This window comes from Rattus norvegicus, chromosome 7 (assembly GCF_036323735.1).
Source record: "Rattus norvegicus strain BN/NHsdMcwi chromosome 7, GRCr8, whole genome shotgun sequence".
NCBI lineage: Eukaryota > Metazoa > Chordata > Mammalia > Rodentia > Muridae > Rattus > Rattus norvegicus.
In genome coordinates this window covers 136,685,275-136,692,147 of record NC_086025.1, presented here as the reverse complement: position 1 = coordinate 136,692,147, position 6,873 = coordinate 136,685,275, and the positions used below count along the sequence as shown (strand labels likewise).

General features: G+C 42.3%; 1 pseudogene; it reads right to left on the bottom strand.

Annotated features, from left to right (window-relative positions):
* Window positions 1–513: 513 nt before the first annotated feature.
* Chfr-ps2 (checkpoint with forkhead and ring finger domains, pseudogene 2) lies at window positions 514–6,060 on the bottom strand (annotated as a pseudogene).
* Window positions 6,061–6,873: the final 813 nt, after the last annotated feature.

The window sequence follows — 6,873 nt, the reverse complement described above, 5'->3', positions numbered from 1 at the left end:
CCTTATTCTCTTAAAATCTCTTCCTCTTTCCCATCTCATTTGCCTTTCTGGCTTTCAAATCTCCACTTAAATGTAAAAGCAAAAGTTTCAAAGCTAGGGTCCATACATAATGTTTGTCTTTGTGGAGCAGCATTATTTCACTTAGTATAATTGTATCAGTGGTTGAAGCCTGCTCCATTTCACATAATTGTAGCCATTTTGTAAGCTCCATGTTACTCACAAGGTGAAATTAAGTTCATAGTTATTACTGTAACTGACACTGAAGATTGTTACTAATAAACTAAAACATTATGTTTGAATCACTTGTACCCTGTTATCTCAATGTTCTAAAATTCTGTGTTCACCACCCATCCACCCTTCTTACCTCACTCAGGACCAATCAGGTTAAAGGTTAGCTGGTGATACTTTCTCTAGTTAGCGAAAAATGCTATACCACTTCACTGCTTGCCTTTGAACTTTTGAACCTGATTTTTCATATAAAAAGCCTGCCTTAAGGACAGACAAGTGCCACAATTAGGTTTTTCCTTCTTGTGATCCTGGAAGTTCTTTATTGTGGTGTGCATTCAGTATACGATTCTTGCTTATGAACTGGCATGGGTACTGGCCAGGATCTGGCAATTGCCCACAAGATAAGTGACTCAGCTTGTATTACCATTCCCAGTAGTAATAGGGCTCGTAGTCTCATCTTTAGGAAGAGCAGAAGGCAATTTTTGAGTCAAACGCTCAGGTACCCAAATTGGATTTTCTTGATTCTGTGGAAAAACACAAGCAGCTCCCCTAGATCTCGAAATCACGGGATCTGGGCCACGCCATTCATCAGTTAAGACATCCTTCCACTTTACTTCTGCATTAGTTATAGGTGTAGTAGCAGCATGGCAATCCGTGGCAGAGCGGCCATGCACATCCAAAATTAAGAAATTTAGAGTAAAAAGAGCTAAAGAAAGTTGTTCTCTTGGTGTTTGGCTGCTGGCAATTCCCTCTTTTTGTTTTTGTATAAGCTCTTTTAAGGTACGATGTGCTCTTTCCACAATTCCTTGACCCTGGGGATTGTATGGTAATCCTGTAGTATGACCGACCTGCATTGTCTGGCAAAATGCCTGAAAGGACTTTGCAGTATAGGCAGGCCCGTTGTCTGTCTTGAGACTATCAGGCTTTCCCCAGGCCGCCCATGCCTCTAAGCAATGACTAATGGCATTACGAGCCTTTTCACCAGTCATCAGAGTAGCGTGTATAATACCGGAACAGGTATCAACAGAAAGATGAGCATATTTTAAATTTCCAAATTGAGATATGTGTGTGACATCCATCTGCCAAAGTTTTAGTGGGATCAGACCACGAGGGTTAATCCCCACATGAGGAGGGTGGTGAAATTGAACACAATTCTGGCAAAGTAACACCACATCACGAGCTGTAGCCCTAGAGAGGTTAAATTTTTGTTGAAGAGTAAAGGCAGGAACTTGAAACTTTTGATGAAATTCTCTAGTGAGATCAACTGGAGCAGCATGAAAAATAAACTCTCTACGAGTACTAGCATCCACCAGGGCATTATTACTGGTCATGGGACCAGGCAAATCAGTATGGGCTCGAATATGTTGTATGAAAAATTTATTTTTTCTGGCCCAAATCAAATTTTGTAATTCTAAAAGAATTTGACATACTGTACTAGTTGACCGAATTGGCCCTGCAATTTCAAGTGAGCTCACAGCATTAACTACATAAGCAGAGTCAGAAATTAAATTAAAAGAATCATTAAATCTTTTAAAAACTTCCAATACAATTTTACATTCCGTAATTTGGGGGGTGCCTGGACTGTATTGAATTAATACTGGTTCTTGAGAATCAACCATATAGGCACCTACACCGGTTTTGGAGCCATCTGTATAAATATCTAACACTCCAGACAAAGGCTCTGAGGCAGTGACCTTGGGAAAAATCACTGGATGTTCAATGAAAAATTGTAGCAAAGGATCCTTAGGATAATGATTGTCAAACTCTCCATCAAAACTACAGCATAATATGGCCCAATCATCTATCAAGGCACACAATGTTTCTATCTGAGCTGTAGTATATGGTATAATAATTTTCTTGGGTAAAATACCAAAATGCTGAATACAAGATTTAATGCCTAATACAGCAAGCTGTGCAACGGCAGAAGGGTAATATTCAAGTGTCTTATTAGGAGAAATATAAGGATAACTCCAAAGAAGAGGTCCCTGTTGCCATAGCACTCCTGTAGGCTGACAAAACGTTCTCAGTATACACAAAAGGAGATCCTCTTCCTTGTACCTTCTTAGCATTGCCTTTTCTTAAAGTCAACGGGTTCATGATATCAATGCCCATTGGCATCCAGAAACACTGGAAAACTTAATCCCATCTCTTTCCACACCTCTGGGCAAAAGGAAGTAGTTTTTGTAGGCTTCACCATGCTTTTATATTGAGGGTTATACGGAAGTGCTGTTGGTATAACCGCTTTCTTGCCTAATTGTCTGCCTTGTTGCCACGTGGCACTAGGGATCATTTCTCTCCCTCTCACACTGAGCAGCCTCTTCCTTGAGATCAGCCTCATCATCCCAAAATCCAGTCTCCAAAACACTGAGTCTATCCTTCATGCTAAAAGGTTTGACTGCCAATTCCTACATATGAACGCATGATGGTGCAGTCTCCAATACCTCAACAAAGAGACATTGCCTTAAAATCTTTCAGAAGCCTGGTTTCTAGGATAAGATTTCCATAAAAATATCATCCCAATTTAGACCTGTTTTCCTAGATTGGCTCATGCCACATGTTGTCTAGAATGACTCTATCCAAATTTACCAGTTTTATGTCAACTTTCTGTTACCAATGTTACATTTTTTAACCATATCCAATAACTTAAAAGCCAATAGTCCATAACCAAGGCATGTAGGGAATATTTATACATTTAAAACCAATCAGAAACAAAATTGAAGTGGCTACAATACCTTTAATATTTAAATCAATCACCATTTTTACTTTTTCTAGCTGTAGTTTTAAGAGAAACACCTTGTCACCTGTTGAGTCCAATAATCACAGTCAAAGATTTTTCTAAGAGAAACAGCCATCAGTTCCATTACCTTAGAAGCTGTGAAGCTCATGGTGTCTTTAGGATCCGCTAGTATAAACATTTAGCCAGCCCCCTGGGGAGCTTGCCCAGCCGACTTAGGCTTCTAGCTACAGATGCAGGCTCCAAAAGCCAATTGAAACTTTTTATTTATTTGTTCCTTTCTTGAAAGGAGTTAAAGCTACATCAATGGGTGAATCAACCAGCATTTAAAACTTTAACCTTTTCTTTTAAACATGAAACACAAAACATTCAAGCAACGAGAAGCAAAACCCAGACATAAATTGACATACATGGACAGTTTGGTGCACCAAGGACAGACAATAGACACAGAGGAAAAGAACTAGATGGTGTTCCACCAAAGGGACCCAGACATCCTACCTAAAGAACCCAGAACCAGAAGTAAGCACTTCTCCAATAGGAGCCAGCAAGGACGCAAGACGTCTCCCATCTCCTTCTGTCTCCAGGAGAGCTTCAAAAAACTTAAGCTCATTTCCTTCTTTTACCAAAGCATCTGTGCAGAGTTCGGGAGGACTGTTTTTCTCAACCCCATTCTCTCTCTTGTCTAGGGTGTAAACTGTCTCTAGTCAGGGTCCAAAGACTAAAAGCATCTATGAGAATCTACTTTGCTTCTCTAGATTTTAACATAACTCTAAAAGAACACATACACAAAAACATTTTACCATTATTACCTTGTCCCCTTTTGACCACTACCACTACCTCAAATCTTTATCTTTGCACATGCTTTCAATTTCTGCGATCCTTCTGAATTCTGCTTACTGGGGCCTTTAAAATCTGTATCCACCACCTGAGTTCCCATTCGAGGGGTCAACACGAGTCTGGTGGTGGAACTGAGGTCCAGTTCTGCGTTTCCTTTTGTTGCTGTGCCGGGCGGTCCTGGACCCGATGGTTCTACCTTTAGTTTCACTTTCTCTAAGCTGTCGGCAATGCTTTCTAGATTGTCTGACATTTCTAAGGTCAAGACTTTTAAAGAAGAATATATCTTATTTGTTTCCTGGTCCTGATTATCCTCCTTTTTTTTTTTAATCTCTGCCTTCTCTCTGTTCCTTTTATCTCCTTTTCTTTTCTTTTTTTCTTTCGAGACCTTTTCTCCCTCCGACATACGTTCTTCTTGTTCTGCAAGGACCCTTTGACCTGTTCTAACGGCTCTAACGGTTTATCTTCTAAGCAGGCACAGATCATTCGCCAAAGAGGTTTTGGTCCGGGCTTAGGCTTGCTCTCTGTGGCTTCTCTATCCCACACAAAGAAAAAAAGAATCAAAATTACAAGCCCTGCCCACAAAGGATCAATTGGAAACAACATTGCCATAGTTCACAAACCTTTCGGCCTCTATACCAAGGCTTTCATTGTCTCTGCTTACCTCCAGAGAACTTTATCTTCCCTTATCCGGGAATTTACCGATGATGCCGTCCTGAATGTGAAGAGTTCTGAATCCACAAGAATGTCCTCGGGTGTCCTCACGGGCCACCAGTTGTCACACCCACCTCGGCCGGCAAGGAAGACGCAACACGGTCAGATTCTTCTCAACAGCCTTTATTGCAGGACCACCTTTTTGCTGATATGGGGACCCCGAGAGGCAAAAGGGGCTATGCTCATTGTCTTTCAGGGATTGGCGGAGCACGAATAACCCCACTATCACCCCACTATCACCCCTGCTACTTGTCCTCCAGGGATTGGCAGAGCATGAATCACTCATTAGCATATTACCGTCCGGCCAACTGACGCCAGGTGCAAAACCCGCGCATGCGCAGTACCGTTGTTCACCACAGGAGGGCGCCCTACCGGGGTACATATAACTCGGGGCGGTTGTCAAGCTGGCAAATGTTGACGGTGCTTCCCCACCAAGGGCCTGTGTGGCTCCCAGCTCACTATCTGGAACTGGGCAAGGAAGAGACTGCATTATTCTGTATTCAGGACACTGTCTGCATACAATGTATGGCTGACTGATGTCAGAGGATTCAATATCAACATCAGACAGCTCTAGCAGGTCCTCTGAACTCCCCTCTTCATCAGAGAAAGACCTCCTGACTTTGGGTTGCAGCATATCTTGAGTGATTTTATTCCCTGCATCCATACTTCTCACATCTTATTCACTGCGACTCTTTTCTGGGTGTTGGATAAGGTAGGCTTGCATGAGGTTGTTCAGGATGTGGTTTTTGTAAATCCGCTCCACTGGACATCAGCAGGTCGGGCACAGAGATGAACGCTCCATCCAACCAGAGTAGCAAGCCACACAAAATGTGTGCATACAAGGCTGCAAAGTCATAGAATCATGCAGAAGGTCTTGACAGATGATACAGGTTAGTGTCTCCTCCATCTTGTTTCGTTTCAGAGAGGCATCTTTGACATCCTCATTTGAGATTTGGGCATTTACACGCTGGTCTGCGACTGATAACTGGAGGTTCAAGTCAAGCTCCTCATCTCCTTTTTTTGGGGGAAGGGGGCTGGCTCCAATTCCTCGGGGTCTTCGATTTCCAACAAAGAAAAGGATGCTTCTTTGTCTTGGAAAACTGGAAAAAGGCTAGAGAGTTCACCATTTGCAACAAGTGAACTACATTCTTTTGGGGGAGATGCTTGTATTCCCAGGTCCAAGGGATTCTTGAGTTAGGCTCTGTTTGCCATTCATAGAGGTATGCCACATTGTGTTCTGGATCATTTTTCCTGTGTACCAAATAGACGATATCCGCACTCTGTAAAGGGTGAGTCTGCTTCCTGACAACTTGCAGCATGTTGATTACTGTTCCATTTGTGCTGGTGTCTTCCAGTGCTGCCTCACCAGATTTTTCATCCACTATAAGTTTACAGTGATCTCTAGAGACCTGTTTATTGCTCTCCTTCCTTCTGATGGTCCACTCACTTTTCCAAAGAAGGATTTGGGGTTCGTCCTCCTCTGCGCCTAGACTCTGTGCCCAGGGCTGTTGCGGTGGTGGCAATTGCTCATCTTCTCCGTGTAGCTCCATAGGACTCACATCCCCCGCCCTGGGCAGGTCCTGGAAACGGCCGCATAGTCGCCGTCACCACAGTCAACAGACATCGGAATTTATAAATTTTATTTGTTTGTTTGTTTGTTTTTACACTCCAGATTTTATCCCCTTCCCGGTTCACTCCTGGAGGGTTCCACATCCCATACCTCCTCCCCGCACCCCCCAGCTCCACAAGGCTGTCCTCATCCCACCCACCCCACCAGACCTCTTAACAGATAAATACAATTTACTCACCTAAACATACCACATTCATGAGTTGATAGACATCTATGAGGATATTACTGTTTCCAATATAATATTTTTTAATTCTTAGAGGATTTCATACATTAAACTTGGAGTATGTGTGGAATCCAGGTAGCTATAGCCCGTGGGTGGGGAAGAGTACTTTAAGTGAGGGGGTTAGTAGGATAAGTCTAAAAATGACAGGGAAGAGAAGAAATACTAGAAAAATACCACAAAACTATATGGAAACCTACAATTTTGCAAGATAAATAAAATATAACAAGAGGAGATAGCAGAACACATGTGATATTGAAAGAACAGGAGGATAATACTTGAATTAAAGGTTGAGGGGTTGGGGATTTAGCTCAGCGGTAGAGCGCTTGCCTAGCGAGCGCAAGGCCCTGGGTTCAGTACTCAGCTCTGAAAAAAAAGAAAGAGAGAAAAAAAAAGGTTGAAACAGGGATGGGTTCAAGAGAATGGGCAGAAGGAAGGAGTATAGCACAATTTGGCCAAAACAAAGAATGTTATATGAAAACCCCTAATTTGTAAGCAATTGAAAGTATAATT